General features: G+C 37.9%; 1 protein-coding gene and 1 long non-coding RNA gene across 2 annotated transcripts in view; one reads left to right on the forward strand and one right to left on the reverse strand.

Moving 5' to 3' along the window:
- Klf12 (Kruppel like factor 12) overlaps positions 1–16,355 on the reverse strand; it is a 581,477-nt gene extending 565,122 nt beyond the window's left edge. Inside the window, exon 1 of the mRNA XM_010622344.3 lies at positions 16,254–16,355. The gene's annotated coding sequence lies outside the window, so the exon portion shown is untranslated. The remainder of the gene's footprint in view (positions 1–16,253) is intronic.
- Positions 15,772–23,497, forward strand: part of LOC104861026 — a 110,934-nt gene continuing 103,208 nt past the window's right edge. The window contains exon 1 of the long non-coding RNA XR_779887.1: positions 15,772–15,904. This is a non-coding gene — a long non-coding RNA (uncharacterized LOC104861026). The remainder of the gene's footprint in view (positions 15,905–23,497) is intronic.

Here is a 23,497-nt window from a genome sequence, read left to right on the forward strand (position 1 = left end):
TACCCAGCCCTATTTAATCTAAATAATCTATCTTTCTTCTAGCATTTGTTTTTGGCCCCTTTGTCAAAGATCAGGTGACTGTGTCTGGCATTGTTTCTACTTCCTCTATTCTGTTTCATTGATCCATATGTCTGTTTTTATGCCAGTACTATACTGTTTTTATCATTGTAACTTTGTAGTATAACTGGAAGTCAGGTATTTTGATGCCTCTTGCTTTGCTCTTGTTGCCCAGCATTGTTTTTGCTGCTGGTCTCTTCTTGTTTCATACGTAATTTAGGATTATTTTCTCTAATTCTTTCAGAAACACTATTGGTATTTTTTTGGGGGGGTACTGGGGATTGAACTCGGGTCTTTCTGCTTGCAAGGTGGGCGGCAGAACCACTGAGCTAAATCCCCGGCCCCTTGGTATTTTGATTAAGAGATTGCATTTTACATCAGTTTTTGTAGTATGGCCAATTGCCTATCCAGGAACACGGGATATATTTCCATTTTTTGATATCCTCTTTGATTTCCTTTATCAAAGTTCTATAATTTTATAGACGTCTTTCATATCCTTGGTTACGTTAATTCTTAAGTATTTAATTTTTCTTGATTCTGTTGAGAATGGTATTGTTTTCCTAATTTCCTTCTCAGCAAGTTCATTATTGGTGTATAGGAATACTATTGATGTTTTGCATGTTGATTTTATATCTTACCTTGTTAAATTTAATTGTTAATTGTAGAAATCTTTTTCTTATTGATTTTATTGGTACATTTTAGGTATACAATATAATGACATTCATCATTGGAAATTTGTATTTTTACGTAACCTATCTTGGTTCTTATTTTTTCCCCATTTCCCTGCCCTTCCTTCAACCCCTCCACCCCTCCCTGTTTACAAAGACTTTGTTTTCATTTTTTCCTTTTCTCATATTAATTGCATTTGCTTCTTTCCTTTCCCCATGTAAAAAGCTTTTAGTAGACTTTTTGAGTATTCTATGGGATTATATCATCTTCAGATAAACTGGACTTTTTCTTTTCTCTTGCCTTTTTATTGCTTTCTCTTGCCTGATTACACTGGCTAATATTTCAAATACTATAATGAACAGGTTTAGGTGATAGCAGACATCCTTGTTTGTTCTTGACTTTAGAGGGAAGCTTTAAGTTTCTCCCCACTTAGTATAATGTTATCTAATTTTACAACTTGTTGTAGTACAATTTTTCATAGTGGTTACCAACAATTTTTTGGATATCAGCAGTGTTTGTTGCAATTTTCCTTTTTTCATTTCTAATTGTATTGATCTGAGTCTGTATCTCCTTCTTTTGGTAAGTTTGACAAGTGGTTATATCTTTTGGTTATTCTTTCAAAGAAGTAGTCCTTCAATTTGTTGGGTTTTTAGTTTCAATATTGTTAATCTCCATTTTGATCTATATGATTTCCCTCCTTAAACTAGGCTTAGCTTTGGAGTGCCACTGTTATTTGAGTATCTTGAAGTTCATCATTAGGTCATTTATTTGAGGTCACTCTGCTTTTCTAATGTGAGCATTGACTGAAATATACTTCGCTGTTAGGATTGCTTTCATTGTGTCCCATAGATTCTGGTGTGTTTTTCTGGCATTGTTGTTTCATTCCAGAAATCGATTTGTTCCTTGATTTCTTTTGTGACCTACTGAGGGTTCAGGAGTGTTATTAAGTTTCCCAGTATTTATAAATTTTGTACAGTTTTTGTTGTGACTGATTTCTGGTTTCAGTGCACAACGATCTGATGGTATACACAAGGTGATTTTTGTTTGTTTATTTAAGCACTTTTTTGTGGACTAGTATGTGGACTATTTTGGAGAACATTTTGTGCATTATTGAGAAGAATGTGTATTCTGTCATAGTAGGGCGCAGCACTCTGTAGATATATATTTAGAGCACTTGGTCAAAAGTATGTTTCAGCTCTAATATTTCTTTCTTTTACTTTTTCTCTATGAGAAAGTGGGGTATTAAGTTTACCAACAATGATTGTATTGGTTTTTATTTAATATTTTATGTCCAGCAGTATCTGTTTTATAAAGTTAGATGCTCCAATATTTGGTGGATATATATTTACAATTGTTGTCTCTTTTTGTTGTTTTGTTCCCTTAACTTGCCCTTCTTTGCCTCTTCTGACCAATATTACCTTGAGGTTTACTTTGTCTGAGAGTGAAATTACTATCCTACTTGTTTTGGGGTCCTGGTACATAAAATATTGTTTTCCATCTTTTGATTTTAAGTCTATGAACTCCTTTTTGGATTATATGAGTTTTTTGAATGCAACATCCTGTTGGATTCTGTCTTTTGATAGTCTGTCAATCTGTACCTTAATTGGGGAGTTGACACAATTTACATTGAGTTATTACTAAAAGAAATTCATTTATTCCTGTTACTGCATTCCTTTTCTGTTGAGGACTCCTTCATTTTTCTGTTTTTTGCATAACTACTTGCCTTGCTTTATATATTCATCTAATCTGATTTTTTGGTTTTGTTGTCTTCATTTTTTTCTCTCTAGGATATTTTTGAGTGTTTATGTATCTTTTAAAATGTTTATTGTAGAATGTTCTTATTTCTCCATCAGTTTTTTTTTCTTTTTGTAGTACCAGGGATCGAACTCAGGTCCTTGCGCTTGCAAGGCAGGCCACCGAACCACTGAGCTAAATCCCTGGCCCTCTCCATCAGTTTTGAAAGATAGTTTCGCAGGATATATTAGTCTGGGTTTGAAGTTGTTTGTTTTTAAAGCTTAAAACACTTCACTCTAAATTTTCCTAGCCTTTAAAGTTTATGTTGAGAAGCCTGTTCTAATCCTAATGGGTTTACCTTTATACATAGTTTTTGGCTTTTCTCTGACAGCTTTTAAGATTCTGTCTTTTTGTTGAGCATCTGGGATTTTGTTTAAGATCTGACATAGGGACCTTCTTTTCTCCTCTTACTGAGTTGGTATTCTGTAAGCTTCATTTACCCATATGTGGAAATCTTTTATTATATATGAAAAATTTCTATTGTGATTTGTCTAGATTTTTAAAAATTTCATGTGCTGTCTTCTAATTTCTCCCCAATTACCTAGTTTTCTTAGTGTCATTTAGTAGCTGATGGATGAATTTTTATTGTTCTTTTATTGTTTTTAAAGCTATTCTGAGTAACTTTTCATGATTTACCATTTTGTCCTCAATTTTAGAAACCCTGTCTTTGTATTGGTCATTTTTGCAATTTACAAATCCTATCCATTTTTTAAAATATCTGGTATTACTTTCTGGTACCTTTTTTGTGGAAATTATATATTTGGTAAATTTGTTATTCATGTTTTGAGCCAAGCTGATCAGCTCTTCCAATTTTTTGTTTCTCCCATGCCTACACTGGTCAGATTGTGTGTTAGTTCAATCATATTTTGTGTCATGTTCTCTTTGAACTCACGAAGTTTCTTTAACTGTTCTTCAATCATTTTGCAGTGCTCTGCTGTCTGGTGTTTGCTCTCCTTTCCACTGGTGCCACTTAGGTCTTCACTGGGAAAGTTGGGAGACTTTGAGGGGCCTTTTATTGCCTTGCTTTTTCATGTTCTTATACCATATATATATACATATCTATACACATATATAAATATATATTATATTGCACATATATTATATATTATTGTATGACATATATTACTGTAGTTTATATGAAGATCTTTTTAGTTAGATTCTGTTTTCCAGTGTTCTGTTTGTGACTTAATTTGTCCAGAGATAGTTGTCACCTCTACAGCTATGCAATTTAAATGGTTTGGACTCTGTCACTTGTGTTGTGAGGAGAGTATTTCTACTGCCTATAACAGCATTAATGATATGATCATACATCGCTCATGCAAATTTAACCTGTTTTTACACTTTTATGCTTTTCAGTACTCTTTACTATCAATAGTGCATAGTTAACAGCTATTGTTCTGTAATGTGGAAGGAAAAAGGAAGGGACGAAATGAGGGTAAATCACTAGGAGGAGGAGAGGTAGATGGAAGAGAGAGGGGGGGGGAGAGGGAGAGAAAACAATAGCAACAACAAAACCTAGTGAGAACCCAGAACAGACACTCTAACAAGAAAATATACAAGGAATCCCCACATGAGCACTTTACTACTATAAGGCCTGACTATCCACACAGTTCCTTTTCTGCTTTAGCTGTAGTGTGTTAGCAATCAGCCACACCAATTTTCAACCTGTCTGGAGCTGTTTACCATCCTAACCAGGAATGGTGTAGAATGTCAATTTTTTTCATTCCATCTCCATGATGCAAGTTGTGCTTAAGGTATGTTTAACTGGCCTTTTGTCTAAGCCATAATCCAACCACCTGAACTAATTTGAGAAGAGGAGGATGTGAAATAATTGTCCTGATGTCAAGCTCTCCTTTACCTTCTGCCAATGTTCTCTGACTCCTACTACCCTGATGCTGGGAAAATCTTTACATTCTTGCTTCAGAGGTTTTCACCTAGTATGTCTCTAGAAGTTCTCTGCTTTAGCCTATTCCATCATTTAATTTGTGATCTCGAATTGATACTGTCTGAAGAGCTCCTCTTTCCAGCCAGTGGAATGTGGAATAGTCACTGTGCTTGGTTTAGGGACTCTTCTTGCTTCCAAGCATGACAGATTTTTATTAATTCAGATTTTTTCAGTCTATATGGAAATGACAGAGATGAGCTCTCTCTGGATCAGCTGTTCTGTCACTCCCTTCTGTTTTTCCAGGGATGTGAACCGTGGGGTCCCTGATGACAGATTAAGTGCTCTCACCATTTTCTGCTTAGCCTTTCTTCTCTCTCTCTCTCTCTCTGCGTGTGTATGTGGTGTGTATAGTTGGTTCTCTTGCCCACTGTGAATTTTGGAGAGGAAGCTGCTAGGACATAATATTCCTTAGTGTTTAGGCGGGTAATGAGGGGAAGGGGCCAAAATATGAAGAGTCTATCCAAGGAGTCTGGCCGTGGCTTTGTTAGCTTGTTCCCTGAGGTTGTTAGGACTGCTCACGAAATGGGTGCTCCTTGCAAGGTGTAGGTGAGGCAGAGATGTGGCCAGTGATGGCAGTACTGCTTCCCCTTTACATCAATCCAGGTATTTGATTTGATCTACACCGATCATCTTTCAGACTGATTTTTCCACTTTAGTATGTAATTTCTTTCCCTATTTCAGAGTACCTTTCTGTGGTGACCCTTCAATGAATCTCTCCGACATGCCACCTCCTCTAATCAGCCAGCCATGTTAGATCTCCACCTGAACTATTTTTACAATTAGAAAAAGTACACATATTTGCACAAGTCCATCAAATAATATAGATGATACTCACTATTTGGAGCTCCTGTCTTAGTCACTTTCCTCATTGCTGGGACAAAATACTTGACTACCACAACTTCAATGAGGAGAGGGTTATTTTCGCTTACAGTTTGAGAAGGCTCAGTCCTTGCATGATCTGCCAGGCCCAGGCAGAAAAGCCATGGTGGAAGGGCCTGGGAGGAAAAAAACCTGCACATATCACTGTGACCAGGAAACAGAGAGTGAAGGTAGATGCCCAGAAGGCAGATATATCCCTCCTGACAGACTTCTTCTTCCAACCAGACCCCACCTCCTAACACCATGCCAGCTATATCAACACCATGACTCAGTCACCTTCCAAGTACATGAGACTTTCAGTGGCCATTGTCAGTCCAACTCTCATAGTGCCCTTTATGTTTTTAACTATGAAAATTTTTGCAGGAAGAAACTTTTAAAACTTACAAAACCAAGTTTTCTAAATGAAAAGCATAATCTCTCTCTCCCTCCCTCTCTCTCTCTCTCTCTTGTTCCCCAAGCCTGGGCTACATAATTTGCATTTGCTAATTGATCCTGTGAAACTTAGAACTAATTCTTTAAGCCTTTATGCCTTTATAACTAAGTTATCTCTACCCAGTGTATATATGTGTCATGTGGAATTGTATGTTTAGTATATTTTATTGAATGAATTATTCTGTTTTTGTCCGTTAGAAAGACTAAATGGTAAATCTGAGCATAATCTTTTCTGAACTTCTTTGGTGTTAGTTATTTAGGATAAGGGAGGTCCTGAAAGAAAAAAGGAAAATTAAGATGCAAGTTCTACAAAAGTAGAGAGGAAACTATTCATTTCAGGTTGTCCTGTTTTATGCTTTTGGATCATCATTATTATAAAGATGATAATATAATCATCCATTACATTTGATCAATGATAGTCTGCACGTATGATAGTGGTCCCATAAAATTGTAATGGACTTAAAAATTCTTACTGCCTAGTAATTTGCTCTATGTTAGGATATGCTTAGATACACAAATACTGTGCTATGATGTCTGCAGTACAGTCATGTAGTATTCAGCATAGTACCAGGCTGTACAAGTTCATATCCTAAGAGCAGTAGACTATACTATATAGCCTAGGTGTATAATAGGCTATTTCATCTCGGTTTATGTAAGTACATTCTATGATCTCACAATGGTGAAATCACCTACTGATACACTTCTCAAAATGTATTCCTATTGTTAAAAAGATACTTGACTATATTAATTACTATTTATTGTGTCATTATGACCTACAGTGTACCAAGTACTTGTTATTTCTTTTAATCCTGAAAACCAGCCCAATAAGGAAGGCATTATTGATGTAATTTCCCAGAAATTTATAGATATTCACGAGTTGAAACTTGTGTAGGTAAGCACCAAAGGTGAGATTTGAATGCATTTGCATGTGACCTTAAAGTCGGTGATCATAATTACCCTGTCAGATGAGTTTAAAAGTCTTTGAGTGGGTGTCTGAGATGGTCAAGGTTAAAGATAGCCATTTCCACATGGAATGAGACTAGGAGTTGTCAGGAAACCACTCTCCCAAACAAAAACAAATACATGTATGTTCTAAGCCATAGCATCTTGTATCATGGTTTGTGGTTTGTGTGTGTATATGTGTGGGAGAGTGAGCATTATTATTTCTCTTTTGTTACCCTTTAGATGTTAATAAACCACACTGAAATATTCAAGCTTTACCTCAGTATAAATAAGCAAAATTAAGATGGCCTCAAATGGACCTCAAGAACCATCAGCTAGAGATGGCCTTGGAGAAGAAGTAGCAGAAGAGATTGCTGCCTTCGGCTGCTTTAGTTGCTGTCATGATCTATTTCTAATGACCAAGATTTATATTTAGAAATTTAGACATTCTAAAAATTACATCTTCTTTAACAAATGTTTAAAAAAACTAATGAAGGGACAATTTCTTATTTTCATTTTTAAGGCCTCATAATGCTCACTTTAGTAACATGTATCCAGTAGGTCCTTAGTAAATACTAGTTAATAAAGGAAAAAAAGCCTCTCTCTAAGTTAATAATGGAAGATGCTTAGGCAGAAGGACAAACTCCCCTTAGCATATTATTATGAATCAGGATGTAATTTTAGAACTAATGATGAGATATCACACCACTGTTTTTGAAGTGTACTTATTTGTTTAAGATATAAGGCTAGTTCTATTTCTAGTTGCTTAATCAACTAAGTGACATTTAGTCTTTTATGTTGTATCATTTAACAGCAGGCTACTAATCAGAATTTGATTTGTCATTCAATCGCATGATGTAGTGAGACCTAAAATGGATATAATTTCAGGAAGTTGATTTACCAAATTATTTTAGACCTTAGGATCTCCACACAACAGTTATTTGCAGCTCCTATTATACTGGACAATTTCTACTTAATTAAAATTGTATCTGTAGCCTAGAAATTACTTTTCTAAGAAGTACTTTCTTGCTAAATGAGATTGTTATATAAGGAAAACTATCCACTGATGGCTGCTTCTTGAGGAGAAAAATGTATTTCCACAAAATTCATGTACAATGTTCATCGGTTCCAATCTAATGATATCACGTACTGAGATGAGGACTAGTTCACTTAAAGAAGTCAAGAGCAAACACTTTCCAGTTTGAGATACAGATCTCTGGAAGCATGGCCCAACTGGGGTGGGGGACACAGCACAGCACAGAACAAAACAAGGAGCCTAAATAAAGCTCCTGCAATTCCCATACCTGCTCTGCCTCAGTTTTGCTTTGTGGGCCTGGTTTCTGTTGATTCCAAATCAAAAGATCATAACTTCATGAAAAATCCAGTACCATGTGCACCTGGTCTCATCTCTATTAAAGATTGGTATAGTAAAACAACCGTTATGAAGTGACCAATAGGAGACAAAGACATGAGTAGGCAAATTACTGTGGGTGGATTGAGGCAACTTTTAGCCTCCCAGTGTATGAGCAGAGCAGTTCAGCTCTTTGGTGGTGATTATCCTGAGCTGAGTTCACCAGCATTAAGTTTTCCCTTTATTACTGGAAGAGTCTAAGAAATGCCTCTAAGATTTTCATAACTGTTGCCATGAGATTTTGGAAGTGGCCTAGTATTTGCAAAAAGATACTCTGTCATGCATTAGTCCCAATTTTAATCACATTTAGATTTTATATTACATACAAAGTGGTGGACTACTAAATAAACTCTGTATCACTATTCCTGGAGACATATCTGTATATATTAATTGCTGATTAATCTTCTACTTTTTGCTGTGGCAGTTGTTAATCCTTGACATTGTCTCTATTAAAGCAACTAATCTTCGAGGCATCAAAAATAGAGAAAAAATAGTAAAAAATGGGCTTTAGGGATTTTCAAAAGTTGAGGTTAAAACACAGTGCAAGATTTGGAAGAATCTGTAATTAGCCAGGGTTAATTTTCCCAATTATACAGTCTAGACTTGGAGAGTTGTGTGGCCTGGGGGAGGTGAGACCTGGCTGTTCCCTGGAAACCCTTCTGCTTATACTGCTGGCCTAAGTCCCAGGGCCTGGAAGTGGCTGGAAATCTGAGACGTAGTAGAGACTTGTGCCACATTTCCTGTAGGGATTGGGAAAGCAGCAAGTTCTCTGAACTTTTCCAAGGCATAGAAGCTGATGACATTTTATGGGCCATGTCCATGTGGGTGAACCTATGTCAATTCCCCAGAGTTCCTAACCTCTCCTGGGTAGCACTGGGAGATGCAGATTGTTTCTCAGCAGTCTAACGTGGTGATGGAAAGATGGCATGGAAATCCAGAAGATGGCAAGTAGCACAACAGAGCAGGAAAATGGATGGACTGACAACCAAGGCCCAAAGTTTAGACCCCACTGATGTTTTGGTACAGGGCAAGACTCCTCCCACCCCTGAAACTTCGATGCAACACTGCTAGAAGGACATTAAGAAGGAAATTAAGTTTTGTCACCTAGAGGATTGTAACCTTGGCAGGGAAATTAATTTCAGTGAAATATCAATAGAAATTCTGTATATTTTACATATCTGAATTATGGAACCAAATTAGTTTCTATTAGCACAACATTCACAAAACTCTGGTGCAGCACTGACTGCCTTCAATGAATTTTTCTAGAAGAATTTAGCTCTAACCCACATTTTTCTACTTTATTTTCATTTTTTAGTTTCAGGGAATGATATTTTGAATGAGAGCAGCTACTCTCTATATTAATTGAATGGTCTTGTCTGTATTTAATAACAAAGGTCACTTAGATACACACCATCATTAGAGGGTACTGAATGGCTTCTCTTACACATTAACTTCTATTCGCTTTCAGTCCAGAAAAAACACCATATGGCAAGAAGACAAGTTTTAGAATTTCATTATTCATGATTTTTTTTTAGTTTAAAATTTCCTACTAATTTTGAAGGCTTTGCCCTGTTGGCAGACAGCTGGGGGTTGGATGCACTTGACAGAGAAACAGGGAAGAACGTATTCTTAGGCCTTCATTCACCATATGCGTGCCTTTGCTGAAGTCATTTCTCTTCATGGAACCTTAGTTTCTTTATGTGTAAAATGACTGATCCAACTAGGTGCTGTTTAAGACTTTACTAATGCTGAGATGTCCTGATTCCCTGGGTGCTTGTTTAGTGTGAAGTAGTAACTAAAAGCAGCTGGAGCTGATAACAGGGAGACAATTACAAAAAGCACTAAAAAGTATATTTTTGTAAATGAAGGATCACGTCTGTTTGTTACTGTCAGTATTGGTTTGGTCCATAACTCTTCATTCCATGGATAAATTCAGGAAATTTAGATGCTCTGTCTGTTACCAGGAGAAAACTGAGTTAGCTATATATTATGGGGTTGGGCAGATAACTCATAGATTGAAACTTCAGCAAGGGAATGTCTCTTTTTCACCATCTCCAAACACACTTCATTCTTTTTTACATTTCCTTAGTAGCTTCTCAGACTGGACTCCACCCAAAAGCTGACCCCAAGATAAAGATTTGGTGTTTAATTTGGAGGTGATCTCAGAAAGCCTGGTAATAGAGAGGAGGGATAACAGAGAAAAGGGAAGAAGGCTGACTTAAGTACTTTATGTTCTCTCCTGCTGGAGACCTCTGGAAGAGTGAATAGAACATGTTCATAGTTCCCTCTGTGCTGCAACAAGGGAATTGGGATGCTAATATACCCATTTCTACCCTTTACATATTAAGGGAGTTAAATCCCCCAGACTTCTAGCCTGTGCCTTAGATAGAATAGGAATACTTCTGTGGCTACAGAAAGCCCAAGGGTGAGAGTCACAGATGCTTGTGGTAGGTAGCAGGTGGTGTGCATGGAAATGGGAATAGGCAAGCCAAGGGGATTCGGGCAGGGCACCAACAGCATCTGCGATACTACCCTAGTCCAGGCAATAATACATTTGTGCAAGGATTCCCCTTTTATTCTCAAATGCCATTTACATCTACCTTCTAGGACATACTTCATTCAATATTAATGGTTCCACTGACATTTATTTCTGCTTCTCTTCTATGATCAAGACTATACACACATAATTTTGCCTTCCATTCTTCCTAAGTTGTTTCATCCACTTGGAATACGTTCCCCAGTCATTTACATGAATCTACGTGGGTCTCAGTACACAGAATCTTCAGAGAGATTGTTGAATTTTTTTTGGTTCAGATTAAATTACATGCCCTCTGAGGGTTTCTCTCTTTCCAAAGGCCAGTCTTACATTAACCTTTTAGCCAATGCCCATTCAGTCCTGTGTTCTCCTCCTTTTCCTTTACTTACCCAATGTTATTAATCCTCTTAGTGTAAACATCATTCACTCACAGAAGCCTTTCCTGATCCCCATGATTAGATTGGATTTACTTGTTGTCAGTTCTAAAAGCATGTGCTCATTCTCCTTGGTGTTGCTCACTACATTTGTGATTTCCATTCACTCTCAGCCTTCTAGGATACACTTCAAAGACCATCAGTCCTGCTACCATAACTTTGTTCATTCTTACAGCATAACAAGTAGAGATTGGCATGCAGTAGGCACCGATTATAAATTCCTGAAACACTGTCTGAATAAACTATGCCATTTTGGGCTGAATAATATTTTAAAGAATAATTGATTTTACTTCTTCTGAGCATTTTTCTAATGAATTTAAACATATATTAAAGGTGGGGACTGTTTCTCTTGCATCCCTTTTAAGGGCCATCTGTAATGCTTCACATACACAAGGAGCTCCCAAATGATTTCAAACTAAATGAACTTAATAACAGCGCAGTCACACATTACATTCATTGGTAAGTGATAACTTGGATACCCATAGGCATATGGTTCTACTCAGGTGAATTTCTGTAACAATTTAAATGTAGTGAATTAACTGCTAGAGGTCCTAATAAAAAAAAAGGTTTCAAACATGAAAACAATAAAGACATGTTTAGAAAAAGTAATGAAGGTACCAAAATGGACATTAATTGTAAATATGGAATGAATGCTTGGAAAAATTAAAATATTGGGATATGTTTGCCAACTGGTCTTAATAACACAAGCACACTATGAAATACAAATTAATTTAAAGAGCAAGAGCAAGATTAAGATTTATAGATATTAATTTTGGAAAAAATATAGATGAAAGCAAAGCAAATTAAATTGTAAAAGGACAAAATAAGTTAATTAAGATCAATATGCACTAAGATAGCAGAGATAGTTTTGAAAATACCTATTGTTTAACAGAATAACATTAGTAATTATTATGCAAAGAAAACCCTTCAAAATATTATGCTCTCCTGGTAAAAGCACAAACGTTGAAAATAAATAGAAGAAAAGACTACTATGATTTTTACATTGATACACTGATACATTTTTAGGGCTTATGGATTCAATTTTCGTAACACATATATACAGGCTTTTTATAAACAGAGGCATGAAAATAAAAATATCTCAAAATAAAAAGTACTTTTGCTAAAACATTGTATACAGTATAAAAGGAAAATTTATTTGTCGCAGAGTATTCAAACAAAATTCAGTAAAAATCTATTAGCTTTTCTTGAATTTTATCTCAAAATAAGATAAAAATGAATGGTATAATGTAGCAAAATATCAAGTAATAGACTATGTACTTATAATCAGCCTCCACCTTGAAAAATACATATAAAAAATATATATACAAATACATAAACAGGTATGATTTACAATTTACTATCTTTTAATATTTCCTGTAGATATTTCAAAATTGACATGTGAATATTAATGACAAAGGAATTCAGTTGTACTCCATTTTGTTTCTCTCTATAGCATTGATTTGTCTTTAAACTGTCTTTAAATATCTTCCTGAAAAATGTGAGCACACAGCTAAAAACATATGCCTTATAATACACCAGTAAACAATGCTTGCAAGGTGTTCTTATAAACTCTTAGCCAATGGGGCTGCATATGACACCGCACACGCTCAGGCAATGAGTATCAGCACTTCATTCAGTACTGTGCTCTGCTATCCTGTCCTGAGTTGAATGTGTGCCTTGCATTTTGGTGGGACCTCTTTTTTTGCCACGTACTTCATAGTCTTGTCTGTAATTCTGAACAGTTATGGCTTACAGACGGTGTGCAAATAAACAGTCTTCAAGGAAACAAGAGTATTATAGTTGATGATAAAATGCATGTTTTCTATTCACTAAATATATTTGCTAAGAGGTAGCTAACTAGAATGGAACAAATTGAGAGGCAACTTGGAATTGTACCTTTGACATTGGTAAAGGCATCGTTCATCTTGCAGTGGTAGCTGAGGGAGATGGAACAATGCAGTGTGAATGGTGGCTGGCAGAACATGACCTGAGATATATCATAACTTCATAGAATTTGGGGAGAACAAGACAGCAATTGCAAATTTTATTTTATTTTATTTTTTTGTACCAGGGATCGAACTCGGGCCCTTGTGCTTGCAAGGCAGGCAGTGAACCACTGAGCCAAACCCCTGGCCCCAAATTTTAAATTTTAAGAAAGTATTTCCATAGGACACTTGCTAGATCCAATTTCAGTTAGCACCTCCAATTCCAGGGATACCTTTGTGAATAATAATATGTTTACCACAGGCTCCAAAATGTTATTGATGAATATCTTAGGGATAGAAAGGACCCATAGATAAGGTCAGATAGGGCTCCTCAAAAGTTCAGGAGAAAAACAACTTCTGCAGGGTTCCAAGACTGTAAAAAACAGGCAATCAGCTGTCTTGCTTTTGTAAAATTGTCCACAGTGTTGCAATATGTACCCAAGTTCCTCTATTAGCCCATGAAACCCACACCCCTAGCAACAAACCAACTAATCTCATGGGGTTGCTCCCAGAGGGCGGGGCCATTAGCCCCATGCCGAAAAACAGGAGCACTTCCCTATGCTTAGTCCTTATCTAGATCAAGGGCCCCTACTCTCAGAGTGGTATTATTGGCTTTGCACTATCTTTTGACTTCTCTTCCTCTTTCTATCTCTGAGAGGATAAGCCCAGGAAATTTATGGGTGGGATTGTAACCCAGATCCACCCAAGGACATGAGAATATTAATTCATAATAATTCTTAAGAGTTTGAAAATACAGAAGAAAACAGAGTAAGAAAGATTCAAGTCTAAATACTAAATACCAGTTTCAGAGCCAAATAATTTCTAAGAGACCCAAGACATAAAAAAGGACTGATTAAATGCATGAAAATTATTAAAGACAGGGACATTTTCATTTACAAATGGGAATAGGTATTAAAATAAGTTCTTTGTACTTCTAACTAAAATAATTCTCATTTATAGCTCATAATGCCACTTAAAAATAAAATAATGCTCCATGCTCATTTTTTCCCATTTAGCAGCCATGAAAAAAAAAACATATAATTTAAATCAAATGCTCAAATCCACCCAAAATTCAGAAAAACTCAATAAAATGTTAAAGATTTTGTTCACATTTAAATTGCAACTGTGTGCAAGGGATGAAAAGAAACTGAGGTAAAAAATGGTGATCTCTGTGACTACATGTTTGAGTAAAGCATATAGAATTGGTTTGGGAAAATTTCTTTCTTAAATATGTCAGCTTACGTGCAGCTCATATGACACTCCTTCAGTGCTATGGCACTGATATTCACCTCTACCTTCTCCACACTTCTTGTAGGACACTGAGTTTAACTCTCACTTTTCTTTCTAGGAAAGTCAGCTGGGCTGAGGATAAACAGATATTCCCCCTACGTCATCAAACTGGATATGGATATGCAACCCTACTTCACCTAACAATCTCCATAGATTTGCGACCATTTCAAGAATCCTGTTCCTCACTCCTTCTATTGAGTCTTGAGTATCCCACATAAATATTCTCCAATTAACATTGTTTTTTAATTTTTTTTATGGCCATAGTCCTTTTTCTTTTTTTTTTTTTTTCCTCCAGGAAAGCAAGAACCTTAACTAGTTTGGAAATTGATTCCAGGAGTGGATTAAATACTCTAGACCTCAGGGAAATGGGGAAGTCTGGGTAAGTGCCCAGCATAGGGCTACAAGCAGTGAAAATACAGCTGTATTAGTGATGAAAGATGACAGAAACGACAGACCATGGGAAGGAGTGGTGAAAGTTACCTTTCCTGTCATTACTTGGAATTTAATGCACAGATTGGTCAGACTTTGGGTATTAGCTTGCTGCTGCTAAGTTAACAGCTGAAGGAATTAGAATGGAAGTAGGATCAGCTGCTCTTAGCTACAGTGGGTGTCTTTGAAAAAGACGAGAACAAGCTTAAATAGAAAATTCTCAAGTCACAAACTTAATGCCCAGGGGCTTCTATTTGTTACTGGTACTATCTTTTGACTTACAGCTATAGAGAAAGGTGAGATACTCAATGACCAAATGAAAAGTTTGGTGTTGGGGTGCCAAAGTAGCATATTATTTAATAATCCCCTCGCCAGGTCTATGTGGTATTATGGTTTGTCTCTATTTGTCCCCCTAGAGCTTCATGGCTCTTGGGCCTGGCTTTGGAAGGTGACTGGACTGTGAGGGTGTTATAGCTGACTTTCTGTTAGGAGGCAGGGCTAGTTGGAAGAGACAACTGAGAGTGTGATCCAGAGGGTCTTTCTTCCTCCCTACCTCATTCCTTCCCTCTCCAATTCCTGGCTGCTACGAGGTGTCGACCATACCTTTCTGTATTGGAGTGGGGCAACTTGTGCCAAAATAAACTTCTCCTTTAAATTGTGGGTGTCAGGTATTTTGTCCTGGTGACTGGGTGTGAGAGAAAATTCAAGCATGGCTGAGCCAAGTGCGCCACATGCACATCTCCTACCAGAATAGGGGATACTCAGAAGTCTGAGCATGCTCACTCTCATGCATTGCGACTGGTTTAGAGCTGGCTGAAGGACATCCTGTTCCTCCTATCCACTGTCTCCATTGCTAGCCCAAAAGATCAACCAATCTTGTTATGCCCTGTATGCAGTGTCCCACCCCTTGTTCCTAGACTATATAAGAGCTTGCTCTGCCTATCAAAAATGGAAGCGTTGCAGAAACCTCGCTGGAGTCGGCTTGGTGGTTCTGCGCCTCACCCTCCCTATCTGAGCTTCAGAACCAGAGCACAAACAGACAAACAACAAGTGTTGCCCAAATTGGGGCTCCTGTATATCAGGAACATACTGAAGCGTCGGGTGAGTGATCCCCACGGGAGTATATGATGGGTAATCTTCTAAGTTATTATAAGCCAGGTCAGGTTACCCTCTTAAAAACGCGGTGTCCCACGAAAAGCCATTAGAATTTTGGGAATTTGTCCTTTTGACCTCCCCATGGATGGGGTCAGCGATGCGGATGACCCAGAGGACTGGGAGCCTGCGGTGTGTAATGCGCAGAGAGCCAAAAAGCACGGTGAGGTTCGCCTCCCCCTGGACTTCTTTCCCATAACCTCAGCAATAATTCAGTGTTTGGATCCCCATGCGACCAAAGCCTTAGAAGCATGTGTCTCGCAGGCTCCCTCTAATGACAAACAAAGGAAAGACTCACTTCAGGGACAAAGCAAAGACGGCGGCTCCTCCTCCCCAGGGCAAAATGGAAGTTGTTGTTCCTCACTTTCACTTTCTCCTTTGGATGTGGCCTCTGCCTCTGGGCGGAAGATGAAGATTCTGCCACCCCACCCAAACCCCCCCGCGTTTTCAGGAAGTACGTCATCTCACGGAGGCCGTCTCTTCCGGTCCATTATGGCGGCCCCCACCATGCGTGCGGCCATATTACCGATCTCATGATTCCTCCTCCTCCTGGTCAGATAGCGAGGAGCCACTATCCTCCAGTGATGATGATCCTTATTTGAATGATGCCTGCTTCCAAAACATGTTTAAAAAATCTGAAAAAAGGACCCCACTTCTCCGGGCCTATCCTGTCACTATGGGCGGCCCTGGGGTGACACCCTGGATCCCCCTTCTGTCAGGCAAATATGGGCCCTGTCCCTAACCTCCCTATTTTTGTTACAGTGGATTGGAATTCTGTTCTTCCCCGTGTGTTTGGCAATGATTCCACCTTTCATCCTTCCTTGATTGAGGGTGATTTTTCTCTTCTAGATTCAGCGGATGTAAGCGGCCCATAGTCTTCAGTCTGCCTTTCCTTGCTTTAGGTGCCAATGCTTTCTTCGATGCTAATATTTCCTTCTGTCTTACTAATACCTCTGCTTCGTTCCTCCCCAGCAGTACTGTTTTACCATTCACAGCCCGTCTTCTGTTGCCATTTTTCTTCATCATAAACAATTCCTCTCTCAAGCTCAATGATACTGTCTCTGTCTCCTCATGCGTCTATCCAGCAATGTTCGCTAATAAAACCTGGTACCTCTATTTTGGCTGCCCCCCCCGAACAATTTGGTTGCCCGTAAATCTTAAGGTGAATGGTGAGAATCTGGCCCCCTCTTCGTCCTAATGCTTCATCCATGACATCAGCAAGATCTAGGTGTAGCTGCCAATCGCTGCCATAGAAGTCTCCCTAACAGCCGCTTTAACTGCTTTCAGCCTCTGTTACCCTGTGTAACCAAATTATGATTGCTGCTGCTGTTGACCGACTTGCCTGTAATAGGTCCCTCACTCTGACAAAGTGCAGCCCTATTTCAAGATATACTAACTGCCGTTCTTAACCTGCAAACTCAGTTGGAGTTTGGGAAGAACTACAAATATTAGAAACTAAAGTTCTAAGCAGGTGCCATGCAAATTATACTGATGTGTGTGTCACCCCATATGTCTGTAAAGCTGTCACTCTCTCCTCCCCTTACGTGCTAGTATTATTTTATTTCATCCTCAAGATAAGCCAAAATGCTTCTGTCAGTATAAACAAATCCATGCTAATGTAGTACTTTTGGCTCAGGCAATGGAATAAAAAGAAAAAGGGGGAAATGTGAGTGAAATTGAAGCATGGCTGAGCCAAGTGCACCACAAGCACATCTCCTAGCAGGCTAGGGCTTACTCAGAAGTTTGAGCATACTCACTTTCATGCGTTGAGACTGCTTTAGAGCTGGCTAAAGGATCTCCCAGTTCTTCCTATCCGCTGCCTTCATCGCTCGCCCAAAAGATCAACCAATCATGTTATGCCCTGTATGCAGTGTCCCTCCCCTTGTTCCTTGACTATATAAGCGATTGCTCTGCCTATTAAAAATGGAAGCATTCCAGAAACCTCCCTAGAGTCTGCTTGTTGATTCTGTGCCTCACCCTCCCGATATGAGCTTCAGAACCAGAGTACAAACAGACCACAACAATTAGTAAAGTGACTAAGACGTGGAAAAGTCAAAATATTAAATGGACAGAGGGCAGGCTGAGAATTTAGCTTAGTGGTTCTGCCGCCTGTCTTGCAAGCACAGGGTCGTGAGTTCGATCCCTGGTACCAAAAATAAATAAATAAATAAATAGATAAATAGATAAATAAATAGATAGAGGGAGACCTTAAATATTAAGTTAGGGATACATAGAAGGATCTGAGGCTCTTGAAATAGTAAAGAATACTCAAATCTCTAAGCTTCCCTTGCCTGTTGATACATTCTAAATAATTCAGGTGGACTTCTGCTTTTTATCTAAGAGGTTGTTTCTCCCTTGTTTGAGTTACTTCTCTGAAGTCCTTAACTCTCCCTATTTTCATCTCAAATCAATATCTAGAGTTGGATTTCAGCACACTCAGTTATGATGTCAATCTTTGTATTAGGTTTAGATGACAGAATAAATATATGCACAAATTTAAATAAAATACCTAGGGAGGGAATATATGGGTCTAAATTATGAATCTGCTCAATCAAAGAGTGGAAAATACAGCCTTTAGCTCAGTCTAATTTTTAAAAACCAAAAACACAAGTCTTGTGCAGTTGTCTGAATTCCTTGAGAAGTCAAAGTGGTTTTAATTCTAGGTTGGTGAACAGGAAGCTGCATTGAAATATGATCATGATAAAGAAAGATAAGATACAATGAATTATTTGCCAAAAAACGTAGAAAAGGATTGCAAAAACAAGAATAAAAAACCTGTTGGGCCGGGGATTTAGCTCAGTGGTTCAGTGGCCTGCCTCACAAGTGCAAGGGCCTGAGTTAGATCCCCAGTACCCCCCCAAAAAAACCCCCCAAAAACCTGTCCCATCAACTTCCTAACTGTATTCCCTAAATAGACACAGAATACTATCCTTGTACTGGGGTCTTGAGAAACAATTCACCAAGGAAACTCTGGACATATGATTATGGCTTCTGTTGTAGATTGGGGATATTGCTGGGGGGCACTAATATTGAAATGGTCTGCCTAGTTCTAGTGCAGATGGGATAGATCTCATGGTACAGGAGGGCAGGTACACAAGCTAAGCCAGGCACTTAACCTCTAGAGGCTTGATATCTGCTTTTTCCCTAATAGGGACACATGGGTATTTTACATTAATTTATTGATCATGGAGTCTATAGATCTAAAATGTATGGACAATTCACAAAGTTCCTAATAAATTTACATAAATTTTTTAATGTCTGAAGATTAAGCTTGCCAAAAGGGAGACATACTCATTACAGTATTTTCAGGCCTTCAGAGTTCATTTTCTGGTGTAAATATATTCAGAGAAAAGAATATGTGTATATCTTTCATCGGTTTTTAGGTAATGGCTCTTAAATTACATATTCCTGGCAAAGAAGAATGGCACTGAGGTTCCCAGTGATTAGAAGCTCATGATGTTCAGGTGACAAGTATAGTCTTAACTTAAGTACATCTCATAGTAGGCATGGTGATACCCACACATCTTCTTTTCCCCTTTATTTCCTGAATGTTTTCTGGGACAGGATAATCTAGACAACACATTTATTTCTGGACTCATGAATATGAATTATTATCAGGTGAAGTAACAGGATGGAAATCCTACATCTCACCATCCTTAATAAAAGAAGACACCAAGGGTAATACCACACCATGAATGACTGAAAAGAGAGAGTGGTCATTTCCACCATAACTTCATTTAGCTCTCCAATTAGGCTGGTGGGGAAGACAGATGGGTATTGGAGAATGGGAGTGGATTATCATAAGCTTAATTAGGTAGTCCCTCCGAGCACAGCTGCCATTCCAGATGTTGTCTCCTTACTAACTCAAATCAACACAGCCCCTGGCAATCAGTCCAGGCTGTTGTGCAATTAGCTCTACCTGGAAGCCCATATGACCAAGCAAATTCAGTGAAGCTTGAGTAGTTTGTGGCAGATTGGGATGTTTTATGAAGTCCCATTAGTAAATTCACAGTCAAGACTCCCGATATTTTAAAAAATAAAAGGTGTGATTTCTTCAGTAACTATTCCTCTTTTGAAAAACAACTCATTATTACTGAAACATGGTAGAGACTAGATCCCTGATGTTGTGACTTGGTTACCCATTCTGAACCAGCCTTGTAACCATTCACTGAAGAGTAAAGCCCAGCACACAGAGTAGTACTCTATCAAATGGAATATACATAAAGTAACTAACCAAGCTAATATTGAGTATGTACATTAAATTAAAAAAGGACACTCATTCTCCCCATATTTGTTTTCCTGCTTTACAGTACTGCTCTCTCTCAACATCATAGGTGTGGCCTTATGAAGGAGTCCACTGACTATTTAGGAGAATGAGAAGTCAAATAGGTATATAGATAAATGGGAAGATATATAGGTGGGTAAGTAAATAGATAGATAGCTTGGTTTACAAGTGCTTCTTGCTGATTTCCTGGGGCCATCATGAGGGCAGTTATATAGTTTTATTGCACCGCTCAACACAGTGTTGGACCTCAGAAGAAGCACACCTTGTTGCATAATTTTTGGAAGATAGCATGAATTGCATCAAGTAGTAACAAAACACTGGGTAATGGATATAGTGTGAGATATGATTTGGAAGTAACAAAACTATTTTGGTTGAAATTTAGTAAGTAAACTTCTTCCTGGAATGCAGCCAAAATAGAAAAATATTAATGTACAATTTAAATGGTTCTCAAAATTCTCTTTGAGGTGAGGACAAATGATGACCCATTCTCTGGAGGTAATTCAGCCCTTTCTTTTATTTCCTCAGTGCTAGCTTAATGGTCTAATGAATGAATTAGCAATAGTGATAATGCCTAAGCCTACTGTAGTGGGTTGAATGGTGACACCCAAATACATGTCCATTTCCTAATATTCAGAACTAGTGACTGTGACTTTATTTAGAAAGGGTTTTTGTGGATATTAAGTTACAGAATTTGAAATGAGGTTACCTGGATTACATGAATGGGTCCTAAATCAGCAGAAAACTATCCTTATAAGAAACTGAAAGACACAGAGAAGGATGTGAAGATGTGAAGACAGAGGCAGAGATTAAGAGGCAAAGAGCCAAAAGTCAAGGAATACCTAGACATCACCAGACACAGGAAGCAGCAAGGAATGACTCTCTCTCCTAGAGACTTTATAAGGATAAATTCCCTACTGACTTCAATTCTGACTTCTTGCCTCTATAACTGTGAGGGAATGAGAGAATTAAGAGAAAACATTGTTTTAAGCTACCAACTTTAGGGTAATTTGTTATGGCAGCCACAAGGATGAATATACCAAGAAATTCTCTGTAGAATTGGTGAACCTGAACTAAGGCACTTGAACCTGGGAAGAGCTCTTGGCAGGTTGGTTTGGATGGCTCCCATCAGGTATTCTTTTTTTTTAAATTGAGTTTATTGGTACATTTTAGGTATACAGTATAGTTACATCCATTATTGGAATCTTGTACTTTTACATGGCAGGTTGTCTTGGTTCTCATTTTTTCCCCTTGTCCCTGCCCTTCCTTGACCCCCTCCTCCCCGCCCCATGTACAAGCACTTTATTTACATTTTTTCAATTTCTCATATTTTTTCCCTTATTACCTTTCCCCTACCCTTCCCACTTTCCCTACACCTTTAGCCCTTTTCTTCCCATTTCACAATGTCAGTTATCTCATTAGGATCTTATGTACTATTACAGTTTATTCACAGCAGAGAAAATATTCGGTATTTACACATGTGTGACTTATTTATTTCACTTAGGAGTATATCCTCAATATGTATCCATTTACCTATGAATGACTCTAATTTCTCATTCTTTATGGCTGAGTACTATTCCATTTTATAGAAAAACCACATCTTCTTTATCCAGTTTCCAACTGATGGGCAAATGGGCTGTTTCCAAGTTTTAGCTATTACAAACTGTGCTGCTATAAACATGGGTGGGCATACGTCACTGTGATATGATTCTTTTAGTTCTTTTGGAAAGATACCCAGCAGAGGGATGGCTGGGTCAAATGGAACCTCCAGTCCAAGCTCTTTGTGGTATCTCCATATTGATTTCCACAGTGGTTGCACCAGTCTGCAATCCCACCAACAATGGAGAAGGGTTCCTTTCTCCCCACAACCCCGCCAACATTTGTTATTGATTTCTTGATAGCAGCCATTTTTTTTTCAGCTTCAATTGAGTTTTGGTACATTTTAGGGATACAGTAAAGTTACATTTATTGTTGGGATCTTGTACCTCTACATGACAGGTCTTGGTTCTCATTTTTTCCCCTTGTCACTGCCCTCCCTTCACCCCCACCTCCCCTCCCCATCTACAAACACTTTATTTCCTACTTTTCATTATCACACAAACTGCAATAATACATAAGATCCTAATGAGATTACTGACATTGTGAAATGGGAAGAAAGGGGCTAAAGGTGTAGGGAAGGTGGGATGGGTAGGGGGAAGCGTAACAAGGGAAAAGGATAGCAGTTATTCTTTGTAGGGTGAGGTGGAATCTCAGTGTTGTTTCCATGTGCATCTCTCGAATGACCAGATGTATATACTTGCTGTTTTTACAAATGTCTTCATTTCCAATGCCCATTTTTTAATCATGTCTTTATATTTGTGGGGGCTGATTGTTTTGAGTTCTTTATTTATTATAGGCAGTAGTCCTTTGTGTGAGGAGCAGCTGGTAAAAATTTTTTTCCACATTGTAAGTTGTCAGATCACAGTGCAATCAAGCTGGAGATCAATAGCACAGGAGACCATAGGAACTATACAAACACATGGAAACTGAACAACACTCTCCTGAACAATCAATGGATCACAGAGGAAATTAAAGAAGAAATCAGACAGATTTTACAAATAAATGAAAATACCAATACAACATACAGGAATCTCTGGGACAGAATGAAAGCAGTTCTACTTGGAAAATTCATAGCACTGAATGCCCACACTAGGAAAACAGAGCAAGCTCAAATAAACAACCTAATGATGAATCTTAGACTCCTAGAAAAATAAGAGCAAGAAAAGCCCAAAGCTCGAACAAGAGAGGAAATTATAAAGATTAGAGCAGAAATCAATGCAATGGAAATTAAGAAAACAATATAAAAAATAAATTAATTGAAGAGTTGGTTCTTTGAAAGAATAGATAAAATTGATAAACCCTTAGCTAACCTTATCAAAAAAAGGAAAGAAAAGGCTCAGATCCATGCAATTAGGAATGAAAAAGGTGACATCACAACAGATCCAACAGAAATCCAGAGGATAGTCAATACCTACTTTGAGAACCTGTACTCTAACAAAATGGAAAACACAGAAGAAATAGACAGATTTCTAGATACTTATGAATTACCAAATGTGAACAAAGAAGATAAAAACATTTTGAACACCCATCAGGTATTCTTGCCATTGATAAAAATATTTAGGATATGGATTTTCTTTTCTTGCCTTTTATGCTCTATAGGAACCGTAGGTTATGGACCTAACAGGCATACTCTATTCCATTAAAATATATTGTTCAAAGTT

The sequence above is a fragment of the Fukomys damarensis genome, unplaced genomic scaffold (genome assembly GCF_012274545.1).
Source record: "Fukomys damarensis isolate Sample0158 unplaced genomic scaffold, DMR_v1.0_HiC HiC_scaffold_6, whole genome shotgun sequence".
Classification (NCBI taxonomy): Eukaryota; Metazoa; Chordata; class Mammalia; order Rodentia; family Bathyergidae; genus Fukomys; species Fukomys damarensis.